The 24,506-nt window shown below is 46.5% G+C and overlaps 1 long non-coding RNA gene across 2 annotated transcripts; it reads right to left on the reverse strand.

Moving 5' to 3' along the window:
* Positions 1–16,593: 16,593 nt before the first annotated feature.
* Positions 16,594–23,096, reverse strand: LOC126524655 (uncharacterized). Of its 2 annotated transcripts, XR_011893127.1 has the most exons (3): positions 22,078–23,096; positions 20,749–20,899; positions 16,594–16,976 (listed from the first exon to the last, which is right to left on the reverse strand). It is a non-coding gene; the product is annotated as an uncharacterized lncRNA (long non-coding RNA). The 2 variants fall into 2 exon arrangements; XR_011893126.1 differs by lacking the exon at positions 20,749–20,899.
* Positions 23,097–24,506: the final 1,410 nt, after the last annotated feature.

Genomic DNA, 24,506 nt, shown 5'->3' on the forward strand with positions numbered 1-24,506 from the left:
TGCAAGTTGCACCTAGGTTAGCTTGCTAGGTTGTCACTACATGAATAGGACATTTGGGCCATGCGCAACGCCATGAAATAACATTAATTTGCTATAGCTCACTGACTGTGCAAGCTTCTTTGTTATCTTGGGAAAAGAGTAAAACGAGAATGCATGCATAAATGATGTTGACAGCAGCAAACGGTCTCAAGGCAATCATCATTGACTGTCACCATTGCTGAGAGAGTAAGCGTGCCTGCAAGTACTTCGACCACAGGCTATACATTGTTTAAATGCTGATAGAGGTATGGATAAATAGTGAAGGGGCAGCAGATTGCGCACCCAGGCCTTTATGCATGGGCATTGTTGCCTTGTGTGCCCCCGTCGACCTCTGTCATTTCTTAAGGCATGAATGACATAAAACTACTTCTATTTGCTGGGACATTTTTAGCACCAACAAGAAATACAAATATTACATGAATTCACGCCTATATGGGGTGTCTTTTTCAGCAATATGAATTAATCTTTGGTTTCATGCAAACCTTCTTCTCTTGAAAACATGGGCGCTATAACGTAAAGCTATTCCAAACTTTTCTATTCCAATTCTGCTATCAGCCCTCCACGATTGGTCAAAAACTTTTTTCGACCACCCCCACTTCACCTGTCTGTCACGCGACATCACGAAAACCGCGATACCTCCCCATCTGATATGATGTTTACACACTGATTACGCCTGATTTGACAGAAAAAAGAAAAACAGTTATTTCTGATTCGACCCCTTTTCGCCATTAGCTATCTGCTATTGGTAAAAAGTTTCGGGCTGCACCCACTTCACCTGCCTGTCACGCGACGTCACAAAACCGCAAGAACTCACCGCGTCAAAGTGACGTGTACGCGATAAAGATTCATTAATATGCCGAACAAAACTGAATTTTTATCCGAACAGCCGCAGGCTGCCCCGTTCCGAAAGGAATAGAAGATGGCTGCCGCCGATCGCTCAGACGCTGGCTACTCGCACCTGCCGGAGCGCATGGGTGTATTTGCGAATAATAAAACTTCTTGCGTGGCCGTGTAACGTTTTCGAGCACTTTCGGCACGTTTACCCCCTCATTCTGCCAACTCTTCTTTGCTGAGGGTCCGTTTTAGCGTCATTCATGAGCTTCCGTTGCATGCCGCAGCGATTTTCGACCAGCGACCGCAACCTAAGTAAGGGATAGCGGACCAATCGTAAACGCCGGCACCACCCCCTTCATCCGGTTATCGACTTTCAGTGCAGTGGCTCGGCCCCATCGAATCCCTCTCCACTTGAGCGTTCTCCTCGCCTCTTGTCAGTCAATTAGATACGACAAGCCGCTCAGTGTGGGCAATGTTATTCGTTTTTCAAGCAAACAAAAGTGACCTCCTATGAACGAGGAGAGCGTTTGATTGGTCTGTTCAGACAACCCTGCGGGTGACCCCCCGGTGCTTGCGTTGGTGGTTACGCAAATTTGACGTCAGGAGATTGGAATAGAAACATATTGGAATAGTTTTACGTTATAGGGCCCCATATCTGACAAGCGACTCTGCCTGAAGAAGTAACTATGATATGTACATATAACTTTTATATCTGTCATAATTGTAATCAATTGCTTAAGACTTACTGCTGGGCTAGGTGGTTAGTCATGACTTAATATGGCAGTGAAGTTTGAAACAATGACGTAACATAGAAGGAACAATACTAGCTCTGTGTGTGTCGCACAGCGCTCCTGTACGTTCATTCGTTGTTACATCATTGTTCCGAAGTGGGATGCCATATTACATCATGCAATAGGCTCACTATTGACAGCTAGTAAAAAGACCTCAGCAGCAAAGTGCAACTGAATCAACACGCATTGTTGTTGATTCACACGCGTGCTCAGTGATGAAGTGACTTGTCAATCAACACAGCTGTCTTCAATGATAATAGAACCATCTGTATAAGAGTATGCTAATAGATAATGCTGCGGCGCTTCAGCGTGCCGCGCTGTTGCTGCGACAGATTCCTTGCCAATTGGCTTAGATACACCTGTGTGTTCATGTATGCACGTTCTTGCAAGTTGGGCCCTATAACGTAAAACTATTCCAATATGTTTCTATTCCAATCTCCTGACGTCAAATTTGCGTAACCACCAACGCAAGCACCGGGCGGTCACCCGCAGGGTTGTCTGAACAGACCAATGAAACGCTCTCCTCGTTCATAGGAGGTCACATTTGTTTGCGTGAAAAACGAATACCGTTGCCTACACTGAGCGGCTTGTCGTATCTAATTGGCTGACAAGAGGCGAGGAGAACGCTCAAGTGGAGAGGGATTTGATGGGGCCGAGCCACTGCACTGAAAGTCGATAACCGGATGAAGAGGGTGGCGCCGGCGTCTACGATTGGTCGGCTTTCCCTTACTTAGCTTGCGGTGGCTGGTTGAAAATCGCGGCGGCATGCAACGGAAGCTCAAGAATGACGCTAAAGCGGACCCTCAGCAAAGAAGAGTGGGCAGAATGAGGGGCTAAACGCGCCGAAAGTGCTCGAAAACGTTACACGGCCACGCAAGAAGTTTATTATAGGCAAATACACCCATGCTCTCCGGCAGGTGCGAGTAGCCAGCGTCTGAGCGATCGGAGGCAGCCATCTTCTATTCCTTTTGGAATGGGGCAGCCTGCCGCTATTCCGAAGAAAATTAAGTTTTGTTCGGCATATTAATGCATCTTTATAGTGTACGCGTCACTTTGACGCGGTGAGCTCTTGCGGTATTATGACGTCGCGTGACAGGCAGGTGAAGTGAATGCAGCCCGAAAACTTGTTACCAATAGCCGAGGGCTAATGGCGGAAAGGGGTCGAATCAGAAATAACTGTTTTTCTTTTTTCTGTCAAATCATGCATAATCGGTGTGCACACATCATATCAGATGGGGAGGCATCGCTGTTTTCGTGACGTCGCGTGACAGACAGGTGAAGTGGGGGTGGTCTAAAACAGTTTTTGACCAATCGTGGAGGGCTGATAGCAGAATTGGAATAGAAAAGTTTGGAATAATTTTACGTTATAGCGCCCCTGTTACGTATAGGGTCTGGCCCCATTCGTGAAAGGAATGTGCATTGGTTGGTGGCAGAAAACAGAACGAGTTTATTTTCTACAAGAGACGCAGACGAGAGCCGCATGTGTTCGAGGGGGCAAACTCTCGGTCCCTGTCCAGTGGCCAAGACGCTGGGGGTGATGGAGAACTTTTGGAACTCGACTCGGGGTAAGGTCGCTTCTTATTTCGTCCGCACTGGTGCTTTGTCCAGCAAAGGAGCGTTGGTGCGTTGCTTGTAGACAACGCTTTCCTCCCTTAGATGGAGTCGCCGTAGGGACCCGGAGGGCGTCGTTCCCGCTGCGGGCATGACTCTGCAGTCTTGTTTGACACGGTCTCAGGGGAAGTGCCAATCTCTGGTTTGACCACCGATGATTGTGAAGGCTCCAGCGTTCTTGAGAGAGTACGCTGCTCGCGCTTAGTGTACAGCTCTTATCTTGTGTCGCCGAATCTTCTGTGGGGTGTCTCAAAGCACCGGGCTTGATGTGGTCACATTCTCGTCGCCCTAACCTGTTAGGGCTTTCAATGAGCCATGATCTGTGGCCTAGCTTTTCCAAAACCAGTCCCTCCGTACAGATCGGATTCACTCCGAAGTTTCGAAAGAAAACTGCTTGTCCGACAGCGAGTACTCTCGACTTTGTGCCCTTGTTGCAGTTGGTATGGATTTGTTCGCTTTTGCTTGGGGCTGAATGCACGTGAGAGCTGTATCCAGCTCACGCCCGAAAACAAGTGCAGCTGGCATTTCTCACGTTGATGTGCAGGTGGTGGTGTGTTGCTTTAGCAAAAACTGGGCCAGCCCTCACGCGAATGTTCCGTCCTTGTTTTCGGCTAATGCTCGTTTTGTTTCAAAAACAATGCTTTCTGCTTCGCCATTTGTTGTAGGATGATAAGGTGCACTTGTTACATGGGTAACCCCATTCTTCTTTAGGAAGCTCTCAACTTCTACTGAAACGAAGGATGGTCCATTATCAGTCACAAGCTTTTTAGGGAGCCCAAAATCTACGAAAAATTTCCGGAGTTCCTCAATCAATGTAGCAGACTGTGTATTGCACATGGAGCACACTTCCAACCATTTGCTGTATGGGTTCACAACAACTGCCAGCATTCTGCCTTCTACGGGACCAACGAAGTCTGCGTGAACTGTGTCCCAAGGCGTTTTTTTGCGTTCCCATTTGAGCACTGGTGCCCTGGCTGGTGTCTTTTGGTGTTGACAACAAGTTGCACAGTTTCTAGCGAGCCGTTAGATATCTGCGTCAATGCCTGGCCACCAAAAGTAACTTCGTGCGCATGCCTTCATGGTCACAGTTATGTAGTGGTTTGCAGGTGCGAGTTTAAGAAGGTAATTTCTTGCCTCTGTTGAACTTACCATTCGGGAGCCTCTAACAAGGCATCCTTCCAGCGCTGAAAGCTCAGTCTCCAGTTTCTTGCACGATGAAAACTCTTCTTTTGGCAGTTGATGAAGTTCACCGTTTGAAGCAGCCTCCAGTACTTGGGACAAAACTGAGTCCTCTCGAGTCATTCGTGCTAGTTGACGCGGTGAAAGCTCGAAGCTGGGCATGGTAGCCAACATGAGCACGTCTCCTGGGGAATAAGGCTCATCAACTTGAGCCAGTAGTGGGAGTCAGCTTAGAGTGTCCGCAGCTTGGTGCAGTAGGTCAGGCCAGTACAGCAACTTGTACTCGTACGTTGCTAGTTTAAGGCACCATCACGTCATCCTTGATGAAAAGACCCGGAGTACTTGCTCTGTTTCACTCACGATTCCAATCAATGCCTGACCATCTGTTATTACGGTCACATGCCGCCCAGCTATGTACTTATGAAAATGACTGATGCCATAGATTACTGCTACCCTTTCTTTGTCGAGCTGGAAGTAGCTCTTTTCGGCACTCATGAACCGAATGCAATGGACGCCTCTCGGCAAATAGCATCTTCCCGAGGGAGAACGGCATCAACACCGTACGGCGATGCGTCCATTGACAAAAGAAGGGGATTCGTCTCGTCGTAGTGAGCGAGCACTCTAGATGCATGGATCATCTCCTTAACCGCCTCGAAATTGCCTTGATGCTTGCTCTTCCACTTCCAGGGCGTCTTTTTCTCTAGGAGCCTGTACAATTCCACCACGCCCATCGCTCTGTTCTTCAAAACGCAGTCGTCAAATGAAATAAGGCCCAGAAAAGCCCTTAGGGATGTCTTGTCAGATAGTTCTGGTGCTTGAAGTATAGCCTCAACCTTTTTCTCGGTGTTGCGGTCACCATTGCTGTCAATTCGATGTCCCAGAAACTCAACTGACGTAATTCCGAACCTGCACTTTTCTTTCTTGAGGCGCAAGCCTTTCTCAGTTAGCCTTGACAGAACCTTATTCAGACGCTGTGCGTGCTCATTTGCACTATTCCCATTGACAATAATGTCGTGAAGGTGAACCAGGTGAAAAAAAGATACCTGGAATTTCGGGTATCTTTCAGGTATCTATTTCAGGTATAGCACAATATTAGTCAATGAGCTGGTCTACTCGAAGAGTCGGACATCACTTGCACAAAAAATCGAAATGTATAATTGATTAATAACAGAAATTCGGTAGTTAAGTTTTTGATTAATCAACTCATGGCACACGTTGCAATCTACAAATTCTAGCCGGGGAATTCGCCAGGCGGATCCGCACTTGGAAGGAATCCTCAGGATGGCTGAAGTTTCGAACTTTGCGATTTTGAATTACTGAATTTTGTGGAGAAATGCAGTGGCGTTCGCGTTACTTTTGTGCTGTAATAAATAAAATGACGTTTTGTAAAGAAAGCAAATAGAACGACCATGCATTTTATCGCAAGCATGATGCAGCGTTTCTCGTGAATGGTGCCATCCACACGAGTCTTTTCAAGTGTGTGTGCCTTGCAGTCTCACCCGCTAGAATTTGTATATTGCAATATGTGCCATAACGTAAGAAGTTAAAACGCAATTAGCGAACTTGGTAATTAGTCGAGTACGTCTTTCAAATTTTCGTCCAAGTAATGTTCGCTGCTTCGAGCAGCCCAGCTCAAGAACTAGAATTCTGTGATCTGTCACCGGCAAACTTAAATAAAAATTGAAAGTATTCGCTGAAACACACTGTAGGAGGAGGAGGAGGATGAAAAGGAAGGAAGGAAAGCTAGGGAGGTGAACCAGACGCACGTCCGGTTTGCTACCCTTCACAGGGGATGGGGTTTAAGGGAGGAAAAGAAAGCAGAGGGAGGAAAGAAGGCACTATCGGTGCGAGTACATGCGGATGTCCATGACTTCACGCCTATAACCGATCACTGAAGCCAGTCGCTTTCATGAAATGTAGCAGTGCCCGCGTCGCTTTGCAAGCCTACGACGCATTGGGCCATGGTCCTAGAATCTTAGTCTCTGAAAATGGTCTGTTATGTAACCGATATAACCCCCTCTGGAGAACATCACGTATGTTGTAAATCTGTCAATCGTGCTACGCGTTAGTGTGTGTCCATGTGGGGGGGGGGGGGGGGATTTGTCCATGTAGCGCCGCAACAATCGTCCCAACGCCGCCGAGAAAGAAGATTGCCAAGTGAAGGCAGGCTCCCGCATAGAACACGCTAACGCACTCATCCCGAGTGGTCGCATGCACCTGCCGCGCCCCGGGACAATTGGCACCAAGGCTTCTCGGCTCATAAACATGCCCGCGGCGCGTTCCTTTCTTCAGCCGCCTCCACATGCATTTGAATGTCAGGAGCGCTGCCCATGACGCTTTAACGCAGTCACTGTTTTAATGTGTTAGCATTTATGTGCCTTCCCAACGAGAAATTTGTCCGTCAAGTAAGACAACGAATGGATCATATGCAGTAGGGAAGCAAAAAAAAAATGCAATGGCTGATGCACACGTAAGGCAGAGGCAGAGCGCTGTGTAAAATCGTCAATTCGCAGATGTCTGAAGAAGACTCAGTTGGACATCTCCTCAAAGGAAATGCAGAATATGTCTACAATTTCCTTATAAACAAGGAACACATTGATTCCGTCTCCGATGTCGTGTGTCACTGCCGTACGTTGGAGACGTTGAAAACACGTCGCATTGTGCCGAAATTTGGACGCCTGGTGAATGTGACGACCGTTGCCAGCGTCGATGAGAGCCCGCCCGCCGATCTTTTGTCTACTATACGGCAGATCGTGCGTGAAGAACTGCTGTGACCCCAGGAACTTGCGCACCACATCATACAACCTGATGCTTGTTACCCGCAACACATGGCGCCTGCCGCACCCTGCGCTTCCTGGCAACCAACGGTACTTATCACAGACGTCAACCACAGTGGAGCTCCATGGCCACGTGAGGGCACAGTTACGCCCGAACACCGGCTTGCAGATTACCCTCACCCCAGGAGGTTTGCACGCAGACCGACCGTTCCTCCTGTGCAGCAGGCTCACCCGCTTTGCTCTGCTACACGACCTCCCAGGGCTGAGTGCTTCGAGAAGCAGTTCATCGATCGTCGTTTACCTGTGTGTTATAGGTGTGGCGACTTGGGTCACATTGCCAGGTACTGCAATCGCCGCCAACCACCGAGGTTCGACCGATCGACGATGTCTAGGCCGTACCGCGCTCCCCTGGGTGAAACGTATTCGTCCTCGCACACATATCCAAGCAGCTTGCCTCACCAACACCCGGAGCCGCTGCGGAACCGTTCTCCAGCATCCGATCGCAGCTTGACGCCACCACCAACTCCTCGCGTAAGCCGGTCGCCCTCTCCGCGGCGTCGCTACCCGTCGCCACCTCCGGAAATCTAGTCAGCGTGGCCGTTGGAAGTGAGGTCGCTAGACAACCTTCGATTTCGACAGAGATACCTCCAACCATTTGCATGTTTAACAATAAGGTGTCTGTATTAATTGACGGAGTTTCATCAACGGCCTTAGTGGACACGGGAGCAACCATTTCAGTGATGAGTCTTGCGCTTAAAAGTCTCCTAAGACAAAAAGTGATGTTTTGCTGGTACTGTGTCGACACGTTTCACAGAGTGAGTGGCGACTTGCTGTATCCTGTGGGCGTGTTCAATGTAGACGTTTCGTTGGTTGGTCAAATATTTAACGCAGAGTTCGCTGTTCTACCTCATTCTACGCATGACATAATCCTGGGCCTTGATTTTTTGAAAGTCCGTGGTGCCACTGTCGACTGCAAAAGAGAGAAATCAGTGTAACTAGGAGATTTTCTGCTGCGTTTATGGAAGGCCCACCGTATCATGAAAGTGTGCTTTGTGTATCCAGGGATACAGCTGTGCATCCGTTATCCACAACGTGTGTTTCAGCTTCCTGTTTCCCTACCACCGACGGAACGTTTGACGCTACCGTGGAGCCCGTTCATCTGAGTTGCAACAAGAGGAATGTGCGGATACCGTATTGTACACTGTCAATTGTTCAGGGGAGCATTAACTTATGCGCCATAAGATGTTCGAGTGAACCAGCAATACTACCACAGGGCTTGAAGCTAGCCGCCTAGCATGAAGATCAAGTGCTATCGCTGGGCATTCTTTCAGAGGCCCCTGATTCTGCGGATGAGCGCCATTTCATTAATACCTGCCCTGCTGCGCACTCCGCAATTTTAACTATGGTGAACAAGTCACTAAGCATTAAGCAGCGTCACGAAGTGGCGACTATTCTGCTAAAACATGCCCGACTGTTTGACATTTAGCAGCAAGAGGTGCCCCCATTGTTTCCTCTTTCTTGTATACACCATCGCAGAGATACGGGATCTGCCCAACCTTTGCGACAGAAACCATACAGAGTCTCACCATCGGAACGCAAAGTGATCAACAACCAAGTCCACGAAATGCTAAAAAAGAATGTGATCCAAGAATCCTGTAGTCGGTGGGCAGCGCCAGTGATTCTGGTTCAAAAGAAAGGTGGTAAATGACCATTTTGTGTTGACTACCACCGCGTCAACACCATCACTAAAGAGGACGTATATCCTCTTCCGCGTATTGATGACGCTATCGACTGCCTTTCATCAGGGTCTTACTTTTCGTCTGTTGACTGGAGGTCGGGGTACTGACAGATTCCTACGCACAAGGCAGACAACGAAAAACGGCATTTGTAACACCAGATGGACTTTTCGAACTTAATGTGATGCCGTTCGGGCTCTGTAATGCGCCTGCAACTTTCGAGCGCTTTATGGACAACATCCTGCGTGGTTTGAAGTGGAAAGTATGCATGTGCTATCTAGACGATGCAGTGATTTTCTGGTGCACGTTCAGTGAGCACAACGCACGTCTTGATCTTGTGCTAGACTGCTTGGGCAAAGCGAGTTTAGTGCTCAACTCGAAAAAGTGTCATTTTGGAGAGTGCCAGACACTGGTTCTGGGGCATCTAGTGGATAAGGACGGTATACGACCTGATCCAGCGAAGACTGCCGCGGTGGAAGCCTTCAAGCAACCTCGCCATGTAAAAGAGCTACACAGTTTCCTAGTGCTTTTCTCGTACTTCCGCCGGTTTATTCGTGGATTTGCCAACATCGCGTATCCGATGACATGCCTCCTCCAGAAGGGCGTTCCCTTTGTGTTGACTCCTAAATGTGAAGCTAGTTCTTGTGAGCTGAAGTCTCATCTGACGTCCCATCCCATTCTCCGACACTTAGACGATGCGGCTCCCACAGAAGTTCATACGGACGCTAGTGGTATTGGCATCGGCGTTGTCCCTATTCAATGCGTCGACTCCAAAGAACACGTCGTCGCCTATGCCAGTCACTCTTTAAGTAAGTCCGAGCGTACCTACACCGCCACAGAGCAAGAATGTCTTGTAGTGATTTTTGCAGTACAGCACTTCCGGTGAAACCTGTAAGGGCGCCCTTTCACTATGGTGACAGACCATCATTCCCTCTGCTGGCTGGTTCATCATCGTGATCCATCGTGCCGGCTTGCGCGTTGGACACTTCGTTTACACGAATATGGCTTTACCGTTTCTTATAACAGCGGCCGCCGGCACGCCGACGCTGACTGCCTCTCGCGCATGCCGCTTCCAACGACGGACTGCGGCCCGGAAAACTTCGACCGCTATATCGCATCCTTGGAGCCGGGATTTCCTGATATAAATACCTTCGAGGTCGAGCAACAAAAAGACAGAACTTTAGAACCACTGCTCATTACTGCAAGGCAATCAGCACCATCCACTCGTTTCTGCGCTCGTGATGGGGTCCTTTACAAAAAGAATTAGTCTGCTACAGGCCCACGATATATTCTGGTGGTGCGCCAGACGACCGCCCATCATGTATCCAGCTGCAGCGAGTGTCAACGCCAGAAGCGTCCGACGAGTGCTCCTCCTGGTCGGCTCCATCCAGTGCCACTCCCAGCACGTCCTTTCAGCAAGTTGACATCGCCCTTCTGGGTCCTTTCTCGCGGTCATCTGATGGGAATTGCTGGATTGTCGTGTGTGCCGATCACTTGACACGATGAGCAAAACGAGAACAACTTGTTCTCGTTTAGGGCTCCGGCTTTCACCTTGTTCTCGTTTTGCTCATAGTCTTGAATTTCCATCTCCCGCATTCCCCGTGTTAAAATCACTACACACTTCAGTTGCAGTAGCTGATGGTATTGCAGCTCTCTCAAAGTAGCGTGTCAAGAGATTTTAACACGGGGAATGCGGCAGATGGAAATTCAAGACTGTGAGCAAAACGAGAACAAGGTGAAAGCCGGAGCCCTAAACGAGAACAAGGTGAAAGCCGGCTTTCACCTTGTTCTCGTTTAGGGCTCCGGCTTTCACCTTGTCCTCGTTTTGCTCATAGTCTTGAATTTCCATCTCCCGCATTCCCCGTGTTAAAATCACTTGACACGCTACTTTGAGAGAGCTGCAATACCATCAGCTACTGCAACTGAATTGTGTATTTTTCTGCTGCGTTTTGGCATTCTCCGACATGGACCCCCTAGAGTCATCATCAGCAATCATGTGCGGCAGTTCACTGCACACGCGGTCGAAGAGATGCTTCGTCTATGTGCTTCAAATTTGCGATATTCCACCCCGTATCATGAGCAAACAAATGGCCTTACGGAACGCACGAACAGAACTGTTACTAACATGCTGTCCATGTATGTCGCGTCAGATCACAAGAACTGGGACAGCTTGCTACCTTTCATTAGGTATGCATTGAACATCTCACAGCGCGAAGTTACGAGCTACAGTCCCTTCTCTCTTCTTTACGCTCGTCCACCTCTTTATACACTAGACACTATCTTCCCGTTTTCCAGCCACGATAATCTTTGGGCATTAGAGACAGTCTGTCTTGCTGAAGAAGCCCGACGACTTGCTTCTTTGCGCACTCTTGTTTCACACGACCGCTCGAAGGCACGCTGCTACCGCCGATGCCGAGACATGATATATGACCCTGATGATATAGTGTGGCTCTGGAAACCAACCAGAAAACGAGGATTAGGTGATAAACTACTGGCCCACTTTGTTGGACCCTATGTTATTACTGAGCGTATCAGCGAAATAGCCTACCGCATAGCATGTCTCACGTCAAATGGCCGACGGTCAGCAAACACTGAACTTTTGCATGTCACCCGTTCAGAGCCCTTTATTTCTCCACAGCCTGTTTGACTTGCCCGGCGGGCTTCGTCTGCGTGGAGGGAAATGTGACACACTTACGTGTGTAGTGGGTTTACGCCTCAACAAACAGTATGGGGGGCACCGAAGAGAGGTGAACGAGGAAGATGACACACGTCTGGCTAGCTGAATCTCGACAAGCGCACAGCTGATCAAGGCCATCGCGTCTAACTTGAAAATAGCTTAAAAATAAACGCCTTTCGTGGGCGTAACAGTATATATACGAGAACAAGGAAAGAGGGGGGCTGTTTCTTATTGCGTTAATAATCTGTTAGCATGAAATACTTTCCGGTAGTTGTGTACCTATGGTTGTATCTATTTTTCTCTCTCTGTGCATGTTTGTATCCAACCGTTTGCCCACTTACCTATGTCACAGGGTAGTCCGCAGTCAATGGGTACTACATCGGGCTACTTTGCTGAGGGTACAGGGTTCGAAACCAAACATCGGACCAACTTGGATCATTGAGTGTGTGGCAACGGGTACACGCGTGCCGCTCTTGAAATAACCTATTTCACGCCGGCACGGCTCACTTTATGTTCGGGACTGCGTAGGTATCGCTGTTCGAATAAACTGTTTAACGCCTGAAGAAAACGCGTAACAACGCCGAACAACGGCACGTGACAGAGACAGACAGTGCTTTGTCTGTCTCAGTCACGTCCCATTGTTCAGGGTTGTTACTCGTTTTGGTCACACATCTGCCAACCACCCCAAGTCAGCACCTTACTTGACGTCGACTTGGAGCCCTGGGTATTTACTACTCGGTCTGCGCTGCTCTTCAGGGAACCTCTTTGACGGCAACTTGGGTCACTGAGTATGCGCCAATTGGTGTGTGCCGCACTTCCATGAAAGACTTTGTCATCAACTTGGCTAAGTAGGTATGTGCCATCGGGAGTGTGCCGCTTTGCAATAACTACAAATATCCCTTAACTATATCCGACGTGGGGCGCAATCGAACCCACGTTACAAGGGTTCCTCAAAGGAAGCAAGTCGACGCTTTAGCAGGTTGTGTCACAAATGCACTGGATATTTCCCACTTTCACAAAAAACTGCTTTCACGCGAACGCTTTAGCGATTGGCGCCTTGAATGCACTGGGTATGTGCCGCTCTGCAGCGACCCGCTCCCCAGCTTGGGTCATTGACAATGAGCCGCTGAATGTGGGACAAGCGAGGGAACGATTCTCAACGTTCGCGGCCACCGGGGCGCCACGCATCTCATCTCGGACGCCACGAGCCGACTATTCAGCAGCGCCACAAGCTGGCGCAGCTTGTATAGGAAAAAATTGGAGGAAGCTTAAGCTTCGCCTTCAAGAGTGGAACGCGATAGCATTATCGCACCCCGTTCGCACCGCCTACTCAAACGCGCTACGCCAGCCAAACGTCGCGATCGGCACAGATAGCCGGGCCCCGACGCGCCATGAAGGCGGACGCGACCATGGGGTGAGTGGCGCGCCACGTGTCGGGTCAGCGCCGTACATTGCGAGGAGGGGGTCTTCTGTGTTTGCCGCAAGATGGCACTGCGTGTGCGCAGAGCGCAGAAGAAATGTAGCGGAAACGTACTTCGCTAGTCGTGAAACTGCCACTTCTGTAAGTTACATGGTCATAATTACCGATATACACCGCAGTATAACTTTCTACGGCACGTTTCTAAGGGAACACCGTATTCACTAGAGGCGATTTTGTCCCGTTTTGAAGGAACGAACTCGTGGCTGAGTGGTAGCGCCTCCGTCTCACACTTCGGAGACCCTGGTTCGCTTCCCACCAGCCCATCTTGCAAGATGTATTTTATTTATGAAGTGCCTTCTGGGATTTATCGCTGCTGGCCAAACGCCACTGACGCCGACGACACCCACTTTTCTGCGACACGAGCCCCTTAACGCTGTTGCGTTAAAAGCGGTGTCAGATAGGAGTCCAGTTGCCGCATGAAGCGTTTACTGTATGAAGGCCAACAAAGCAAAAGCTATTTCATGGAATCGGTGAAATACAATTTACCGTTGCATTAAGAGACAGTGTGCTTAAACAGATCGTGTGCCACTCAGTCGGCATCATATGTGCAAGTTTTATACAATAAGTTACTTTTTGTTATGGTTGCATATACATAGTGAGCTTACAAGGTCTATAACTTATGTCTTCATATTTGAAGTCTGAGTACCGCGTAATGGGACATCCTCATTGTGTAGAATCGGCCAAGCACTCGTTGGCAAACAGTGAGGTGCGAAATGAAAAAAAGAAACTAAAATAACCATGTATATATAGTTGCCCATTCAATTAGCAAATCGGTGTTCGTTAGGGACACCTATGAGCCGAAATTTTATGTTCAGCCTTTATGTACGAAGGCATTATTTTGTTACACAGGAGAGAACTGCAAATACGTCGCCAGCACAAAATGGATATGCAAACCACTTCGTGGGTACGTTAATAAAACCTTTGTATTTATATCCCCAAGTATATCAAGCGAGATAGCGACCGCCCCAACAGGCAGGCAGCCACACCAAACCCGGGAAAGTAGGCAACCAAAGCTTCGGTTTAAAACCCAATGTGCACGGAGAATGATTGCGTCCCGTTGCGATGCACTTGTCAGGCTTCAGCATCGTCTGGGAGACCTCACGTGGCGGCGGTAGGATAACGGAAGCACGAAAGCTCTTCGCCTCCAAGATGGCTCAATCTTGGAGTCCAATAAATGTTTCTCACGGTGCCATGTCTGTAGGCACTTTTTTTCGGTTCAGCGAAAACGCAGTCCCCACAAAATGGCTGTGTAAGCTGGTGGTGGAGCTGGGTGGCTTCTGCATCACTTAGAGCATCACCTGCTGGCGCAAATATAACGGTTGTGTCAGTGACACCTGAGAGAAACGTTCAGATTAACGAAGATGTCTTTGCTGGGACCCACGCTTAGATGCTTTTCTTGGCCATGACACTCACTGCGTTGTGTATGCGCAAGGTCCATCGTTGTGCCCGAGGAGTGTTGAAGGACGCGTTTGTCGCCAAAATCTACTGGCTATCTCTTCTCTCAATGCGCTATTTTTTCGTCTTAATGGGTCCATTAAGTTTCACTCACACTGATTATCGCAGTTCGTGAGATCTGCATGATCCTTCGTCTAAGTGGATTCGTTAAATATAAAGCTCATATGACTATGACATTGCGTTCGTATGTGTTTTGCAAGAACTTGGGAGAAATGCCATAAATACTACAAAATATGAACGCTTGAGTTCATCAGTAACGGTCGTCTAAAATGGGAAAATGTTAGATGCTTGAAATGCAGGGCGATTTGAAATTACTTCTTAGGAAAATGCATTATTAAAGGCCTATTCAAGAGGGATGTACAAAAATACGAGGGGAAGAATGTCACCTGATTTGTTAACCAGAGTTCTCTATGTCGTTCTTCCTTTTGCAATATTTCAGAACTGATTGGGACTACATTTTTACATGGATGGTCGCGCAGAATGAGATGTGCATCTTGCCTATGCTGGGACTTTTGCGTAGAACTTAGCTACCACAGGTTGGCTGATCAACAATTTACACATAACGCAGAGTTGGCCTTGAAAAGCAGTATGCATTTTAGTTAAAGAGGGGTTTTAAATGAATGTTGTACCTGGTGAGTGTTAGATTGATATCGCGTTTAGTTGGATGAAATGGTTGATTAGAAAGTCCCAATTCATGCTTTAAAATTACCCTGTACTACGATCACTGACGTATCTTTGTGTATTAGCAGCAGTTATTGGAGGAATGTGGAAAGCGCACGCCCAACCAGCATCGAATGCAGCTTTATAGAAGTTCCTAATATATTTTACTTAGCTTTGCAGGTTACTCATATATCTTTGCAGGTTATATCTACATAGCTTGTAGGTTATATCAGGAGATAATGCAGCTATTTGGTCGAGCACAGAAGTAGGTGGTGCCACAGGTGTTAGTCGATCTATAAGTTCAAATCAACGAAAATAGTAGCAAAGTTCGCATCTTTGGTGGGCAGAGTGATTGAAGAGGTACAAAGCTATGACCCGATATTTCACGTAAAGTGAACGTCAACAAGTAAAAGAAGTGGTATTTTTTGGGATTGTAGAAGAAACGTTATACATAATCATACATTATGTTCGCTCGAAAAAGCCTGCGCGAGAAATAGGGAGTCGATTTGAGACGTGTAAAGAATCTTGTTTGAAATCGATGATTGTGTAGTGCCATAAAATTTCTTAAATATACATAAATTCCGCAATAGATGATCCAGAAAATTGTAACCACCATTCAGTAAAATAACTACATGCAAATGCACTTCAGAAATTGAAATTTGTTAGTGCTGAAAATACGCGAGCACCTGATATTACCGAGTATACCACATTTTTTGGATAATTACCATGAAAACTATTCATGAAATATGGGGGTGCTTCAAACAGTTTTGTAAGGCCGGAAATAAGAATGAATTTCTTTCCAGAATGCAAAATGTAAGTAATGTTTACCACAAGTCTGTTGAAGTAGACCCCTAATCAGATGTTTGTCTTTGAATGCTGACGAAATAAACTTGGAGTGTGCCTCGACTCTGCTAAAGCTTACAGCTCCAACATTTTCAATAAAGCGATTCCTGTAAACTTTATTACGAATTACAAGAAAGAAATGTAGTATAGCATACACTTTCATGCCTGCGTGAGTCAATACTGTGTATCCGAAGTTGAACGTTGGTCGTATTTCCGTTTCTTGTACAATTTTCGTATGAAATTTGTAAGCATATCATGGAATGCTTAAAATAGGGTGAAAGCAATATTTTAACCACTTCAATATAGCCTCCGAAGAACTCCTAAGCTTCAAAATTTGCTTGAGTATTGCTCGTAATATATAAAATACAAATTTTTGGACTTATGAAGCTTTCTTTGATTTCTTTTTTCTTTGCAGGATACCGTGAAGGCAGGCAGGCACATAATGTTAGTGAAAGCTTTTGGTTGCTCCAAAAATATTCGCTTTGAAAGATTTCACGTGAACGAACCAAAGTCCTCATGAATCGACCTCATTTATTGCCATGACGCTTTTAGCACAAAAAGAAAACTTTTTGCTTGTTGCCGCTATTCACAAGTGACCTGTTCTGCTCTCATCTACTTGTTCCAGTTACCAAGTGCCTGCAGTGCTTTCGAAATAAAAGCAGACACATTTGCCGCAAGTAGTGCAATAGTATCCCAGTCATCAAACCACACACGGCTCCTTTATGTGCTGCAACTCTGACATGACCACTTCGCAGAATCGCTGCCCTCGTGGCTCTCTTCTTTGCATCGCTTCCCGCCACGTGAGCAACCCTAGCAGCACTGCCTGTACGAAGCACAGCACGGCGAGCATGACGTAAAGGAAATCGTACGATCCGTTCTTGTCTCGGAAGAAGCCTGCGAAGAGGAAGGAGAGGAATCCGTGAGCTGGGAGAAGCCGAACGGACGTTAAAAAAATGTCGTCGACGTATACAGATTCATCACTGTAACGCAGAGGTGTTTCCTGGAAATAAAAGGTTGCAGTGACTAAATTGCTCTTCGCTTGAGTTTCAAATCCTCCATAATCGCATTTTCAGGACAGTCACTCCACAAGCTGTTCAAGCTAGTTGAAGCTAATCACTTGCACATTGCAGCAAAAGCTTAACTGATCGATGCCTATAAATTATTATTAAATACGAAGTATCTTCAAAAATATTTTTGATAAACCTCTTGATTGCCTTGCGGAATTTTGTGACGCAAGATTTTTCTAGAGTTTTTGCTGTCCTAATTATCTATGAGGGCGCCGTTAGCCTCATTAACAACTTAAAGGCTTCATCATCATGCGGCGTCGACGGTGAGAACGCAATTTTTTTTAAGTACGGTTGTTTACCCATCCATCTTTTGCATGAACCTTTCGCCCAGACTTTGAATTCTAGTGTATCGCCTCTTGAGTGGAAGTGATGTCGTTGATTGAAGCGGGTGATACTCATTTTGCGCTGAATTGTGGACCAATATTGTTAACCAGTATTTCTTGTCAGATCTATTAACATCCCATTCATTCCGATCAGGATAACGTTTTTGAAGCTAACTCTTTCTCTTCTTGTCAGCTTAGCTTCCGGAAGATATTCCGGTGTGAAAGGCAGATAAATTCAAGCACTAATGAACCCTTATAGTAGCTTTAGAGTAGGGATCTTATACTGGCTGTGCATTCTTATATTAACGCGACAGCGTTAAGGAGCTCGTGTCGCAGAAAAGCCGGTGTCGTCGGCGTCGGTGTCGGCGTCATCGGCATTGGCCGTGAGCGATGAATACCAGAAGGTACTTCATAAATAAAAAGCATCTTTCAAGATGGGCTGGTGGCAATCGAACCAGGGTCTCCGGAGTGTGAAACGGAGACGCTACCACTCAGCCACGAGTCCGCGCCTATTTCGTATGTCCGCGCCTATTCAAAATGGGACAAAATCTCCTCTAGTGAATGCGGTGTTGCCATAAAAACGCGCCGTAGAAAGTTATACTGCGGTATATATCGGTAATTATGACCATGTAACTTGCAGAAGTCGCAGTTTCACGAGTAGCGAAGTACGTTTCCGCTACATTTCTTCTGCGCGCTGCGCACACGCAGAGCCATCTTGCGGCAAACACAGAAGACCCCCTCCTCGCAATGTACGGCGCTGCCCCGACACGTGGCGCGCCACTCGCCCCATGATCGCGTCGGCCTTCATGCGCATCGGGGCCCGGCTATCTGTGCCGATCGCGACGTTTGGCTGGCGTAGCGCGTTTGAGTAGGCGGTGCGAACGGGGTGCGATAACGCTATCGCGTTCCACTCTTGAAGGCGACGCTTAAGCGTCCTCCAATTTTTTTTTTCTAATGCTTTGCCCTTGCATGCCACGAACTGCACTTTCTCTTAAGCATAGCAAACTAAATCTTGACCCTAACATACAAACGTGGATAAAAAAATTTCGTTTGAGCAAGAGAAATCTGTAACTCCTAATGGCTGCGACTCTTTCTCTGTTTTGTTCGTTCAAGAGTGCCTTAAGAATCTGTCCTTCGGCCCATTCTTTTTCTAATTGACGTAAACAATTTACTTGATTATATTAACCGTTCAATTAGGCTTTTTGTTAACAACTGTCTTGTATGTCACGTGATTTCTTCTGGTACTTACACATCACTCCAACAGTCTGACCCTAACAATATTTCTAGTTGATGCAACACGGAAAATGAGGCTGAACACCACGTAGTGCAATGTAATGAGAATTTCTCGTAAACTCTCCGCCAGCACATGCAAGTATAACAATAATAGTTCCCTTCTCGATGAAGTGATTGCTTACACATACTTAGGAGTACATGTTAACTCCAGCCTGTCTTGCAACCAGATATTAACTATAATTTTAATAATGCTAACCGCACTGCTGGGTACCTGCGCCGGAACTTTTCAATGGCCCCTTCATCTCTTTAACTTCTCCTTTATAAAGCTTTCGTTAATTCCAAGCTGGACTATGCATCGGCTGTGTGGGATCCGTTCATTGAAAGTCCTACACAGTCGCACCGAAGCTGTACACAATCAAAGCGCGCGTTCCATTTTTTCTAACTACACGCCGGTCTTTTCAGCATTTCATCTATGAAAACAGTGGTACGGCTACCATCCTTTTCTTAACATGCGAAAATTGCACGACTCGCCTTATTTCACAAGATTTATTACCGTAACCCTCACCTTAAGCAATAGTTATTTTCCGCATTTCAGTCATTTCATCTCGTATTGAGCATCGTCGTAAAGGGCTTGCTCCTTGTTATCATAGTAACCACCACTTTCATTCAAAAATTGGCTTGAAAAACATATTAGCTGATATTTATATTTTTGTCCTTTTGTACTTGATGTTCCCAGCGTAAGAACACCTATGACGCTTTTTAAAGAAAATTTTTCGACCGTGCGGGTTTCCGCAGGACTCATTTGCCATATTGAGTTATCCTGCGCTTTGAGTTATAGGCTAATTATGCATTGCCCAGCTGTTGCCTGGTCTATTTAGCTATTTAACTGATATGTATAAGGACAACTCCTTAATCGTTAGACTCCCGGTGTAGGAGAAACTTCACAATTGTAAATGTTAGTTTCTTAGAAGCCCCAATAGATATCGTCGCAGCTACGTGCTACATTCGGGTGGACATCAGCATTTCTATTTCGTAAATGAGTAAAGTCAAACACTTTAGATGGGACGTATTTTGCAATTTACCAACACAGAACAAATTGCGCATGAAAGCTGACGCAATAAGGGGACGGTAAGAGAGAGCTTTGTAAATATTTGCTAAAATTTCTTGTTTCAGAAAGAACAAGTCGTATTGAAGTCTTACTCTGTAAACCGCATAGCGTCCACAAACTGTGAACGTGCCATTTGTAGCGTCTGCACGCCACCCTGAATTTTGGATACATTTCTTGTTAAGGAGACGCTTTATACACCGAAATAAAGTAACTAACCAATGATGGAAGGACCCGTAAGCCAGAGTGGTACCGACAACAGCCCTCCCACGCCGCAGCAGAAAGTGAAGCATTCCAAGCCCACATGGTCCGAGACGATCACGGATTTGATGCACAGGACGTAGCCCTGCGCGACTCCCATAATGGAAGCCACGGCCACTAGACCCGCGTACGTCGAGACTTGCGTTACCACAACAAAGCAGATGGTGGCTGCTAAAAAGCTCGCCACGGCCGCAGGGCAACGACAAGACCTAACTTTGTCCGTTGCGACAGGAATCACTACCCGGCCAATGAGAAGTCCCACGGAGTTGAAAATCACAACCTGCTTGCTGTCTTCAAGTGTGCATCCCTTGTCGACGCCGTAGGCGACCACAGTCGCGTTAAAGGTCACGAATAGGTAGTCAGACATGGCCGAATAGAATACAGCCACGTAGAAAGGCCATGTTCGCATGCTCGCCATTGCAATTGCGAACGAAGTGGTGGATGCTAACTTGCGGTTAATGATAGGAAGTGCCTTTAGTACATTTTCTGAATTCAGCCGTTGCTTAGCTTTGCTCAAAAGACTGTGCGCATCTGGGTTATATGCTTTATCTTCTCGACTTCTTGTAAACGCACAGAAGGGAATTCGGGTTGGGCTTGGCGACTTAATCAGCATTGTGAATGGCACTACGTGCAACAGTAGGCCTCCGGTTATAAGAAGGCAGCCTTCAACTCCATACATGTTCGCCAGGTGCCATAGTAGTGGTGTGCCGGCCATTCCGGAAGTAGCTCTTGCAATCCACATTATTGCGAATGCAGTACCGCTGTATTTCTCGAAGTACAGAAGGATGTACAAGCTGAAACCCAGTAGTGCTGTGCCAATTCCAGCTCCTGCAAAAATTAAGAAATCGAGCAGTAGTACCTGCGTCCACCAAAAGTGAATATCTAGGAATGGGAATAATTAAAAAGCTAAAGTGTGAGGTACATCAGTTATCAAGAATGTAAAAATGCTATTGCAAGTACTCAAAAACGCGACCACATAATATGAGTCTTACCGGTTTCGTGCTGTTGGCAGTAGGGACTTAATACTGAGATTAGGAGGTATTCTGGAAGAGTTCTCCTTGCGGACATGTGCCTTTCGTCTGCTACTGACATTCAATATATAGTAGTACAACTTCGTCGAAGGAGACCAATGGTACACTGCATTGTCATCAGTTGTCTTGAGTTATTGAAAATGTTTTTTTTTTTTTTTGAAGTCAAATCAGATAAACAATAAGTTACGTTAAATTTTGCAATGTTTAAAATATTTATTTTAGGGCACTAGTTTCAGTTTAACTGTTGTTGAGCGGGCTACAAAAAACAAATAAAGACTTTCCTGAGCCTTTATTGCGTTATTATCTTTTTCCGGCTCTGAAAGAAGCCAGCTAAATATAGAGAACTTGACATCGCTTTGCCCCTGCGTGCAGCGATGACAGCACTCTCAAATGTCTTTCTACTTTGTTTGAAGACTGTCCGCACCTTCGGTGCAAAGCCCGAAATTCGCCGCATTATAGACCGACAAGTAATGCGTCGGTGCCTGCCATGGACGGCAACACAGTCGTCGGGTGCAGCCAGGTGCAGCACAGCCAGGTGCAGAAGAGCGCACCGGTGCTTTTTCCACAACGGACAGGCTTCCACAACGAACGATGGAGAAGAGAACGCCACGGAGAAACTTTATTTTGTGTATCTCAGCACGCCCTTTTCCCATACGACTTATGCCTTCAAAATGAATGTTTTACATTTTACATAATAAATTTATATAATTATGCCCAACTGGTCGCACTTCAGAAAGAGTAAGTCAAGACGACTGCAAACAATAAAGCGTTGGTCTTATTCACCTAAGCTCTACGACTCCGGTTTATCTCATTGGTTTTGTTCCTCGGAACAAGCGGTATAATAATACCATCTTTTGAATCCAGGGAGACAATAGAACTCCGTCTCCCACTCTCCTCATCTTCCTATGTAAACTATTTACCCCAGCATTCGCTGGAGCTTTGTTGATGCAAAGTGTAAAATGTGCTTAGTCATACCATGGAGCACACCGAACGTGACAGACATCCAAACAATGTCCGGAGTGAAGGCGGAAGCCACGAGGCCTAGTGAAGCAAGGAGGCCTCCCACTAGTGTGATGTGATAGACAGACACCTTATCTTGCAACTGGCTAACGACGATGCCTGCAAAGAAACGAAATCACAATGTCAGAGCGCCAGTACTTCCTGCATGTGGTCACCAACCCTCAAAAAAAAAAAAAACATTGCTATCTTTTATTACGGCACTCGCATTTTCTCCATAACCTGGCATTGAAAGGTTATAGCAACAAATGATACCTTGGTGCGTTAGCACCCCAACAAGCCCGAAAGCGCACTTTAGAACCTGCACTGCGCTGACGGCGGCAACTCTCCTTGAAAGTCGGCGAACGTTAATTGAAAGCATTAGCAAAGTCGGTCAACAATTAAGCATAAACAATACGCGCTCTAGGACAACACTTAAACCCACCGTGTGCAGTGCGGCGGTCGGAATCGTACACCTTTGTTTCCATTGCTTGCTTATATTATTGCGAGAATGTGAATCGACAAAAAGGGCATGTTACGGGACAACCAAGGTTTATTATTAAGAGGATGCTTGAGCTCGGGCCGAACTCCGACGCGGCCTATTGAAATACATGTTAAACCCAGAAATGCTTTTCTGAGATAACTCCTCGACCACTTTTAATAAAATTTGTTGAATTTGAGAGAAAGCGAAATTTTAGTGACTCTTTGAAGCGTAATTTCGATTGAGAGCCTGAAATTTGTTAAATATTTTTTTTTAATTCGAAAGTTCAGAGACAATACGGAAACAAAGTTTACAAATTAAGCGCTCTGCATCAAGAACAGATATCGCGCTTCTGTTAACGACATCCATTAGATCGTTCAAAGCGGACAAATTCTGTATGACAATTTATATTGTTATGCTCGTCACAACATCTTACGTGAATTCGTTACGTTTTGTACAAGGGTTCTGAAAAAGTTGTATTTCCATAATACTAATCTTTTTTTTTTCAGATTCATACCTAACATATAAATTTTGTCCGCCGCTTAATATGCACCATCAGCTGCAATTCAGAGAATTGCGATATCATTTTTTATTGGTGAGTTGCAGAGTTTTAATCTTGATAATCTCGTTTTCTGAAAATTTTCTATTTTTGCCTACTTTAGTAAAAATTGAGGATATAAATTAAAAATTTGTATGCAAATTCGTGTTCTGTATGCAACCGCATACAGAGTACGCAGTGCCTAACGGAGGCGGTTCTGCGCTTCAGATTGGGCAGCGCACACCGCGATCCGCCGCTATCGAGCCGGCGCTCCGGCGACGCGCCATCGCGCCGTCACCGCCTTGAAGAGGAGGTGGCAAAATGAAAACGCGCCAAGCGTCTGAAGGCGTCTTTTGCCATAGAGTTTCTCACTATAACACCTAGAGGGTAATCTGGCGCCACCGTCTATGGGAGTTTCTTAAGGGGGCACCGTGCCGTCATGGGAATGACGGTATATGTGTCTGCGAGGCTCGTGTTGGCTGGTGTTGTAAGAGGCTTCGTCTAAAACGTGGATATGGCTACGCAAATAACGCGTTCTCAAAGTAAAATCTTCATAAAATGTTTCCATTCCCGCATATTACATCTTTACTCACCCACGATGTATGACCAAGCGAAGAAAAGCAAGAACAGACGACCAATAGTTTCAAAGCGAGCGCGAACCTTGTCGTCTGTTCACCATTTTAGCGGCCCGCTGATACTTTTTACGTAACATGTAGTCGTACACACAATAACAAGTTCTCATATTTAAACAAAACATGTTTTCGCGTAATAATAAAGCTGAAACAGCTTTTCACGTGCTGTTCTAGTAGAAAATGAATCATTGTGACAGACGGAACGGTACTTGCCAAGCGCGTCTTCAAGGTGTCCTGTCTCTACGAGAACGACGCCAATCCGATTCCACAATATACCGGCATTCCCATGCATACCACAGCGCAGCAGCGCCAGATTTCCCTCTAGGTAATGTAGTGAGAAACCCTGTGTCTTTTGCCCGCGATAAATTCATTAAGTTCGCCGTGCTCTCTAACGGGTTGCAGAATTAAGCGTCTTTCCTTTCTTTAGATCACTATCATCATCATCAGCTCATTCAGAGCTGATGATGAGCCCGTCGCTTGTCGATACATGCGTCCGTGGCTTGATCACTTCAACTTCAGCCACTGCGGTGAGTGGCTGCGCAATGTCGGGCTCCTCACGAGCGGTCACAGCGGCCCACTCGGCCTGCGGTAACAGGATTGTAACTGATGTCGATAAGTATTTTGAGATTATTTATCGCATTTGCCAACAGGACGTGTCGTTTTGAACGCAGTGTTCTTGCACGGAGATGTTCTAGCACGGCCCTACTGGGTCGAAGATTTCCGGGACGCTTTGCACAAGGAACGGCGGCTCCCTGAC

The sequence above is a fragment of the Dermacentor andersoni genome, chromosome 3 (assembly GCF_023375885.2).
Source record: "Dermacentor andersoni chromosome 3, qqDerAnde1_hic_scaffold, whole genome shotgun sequence".
NCBI lineage: Eukaryota > Metazoa > Arthropoda > Arachnida > Ixodida > Ixodidae > Dermacentor > Dermacentor andersoni.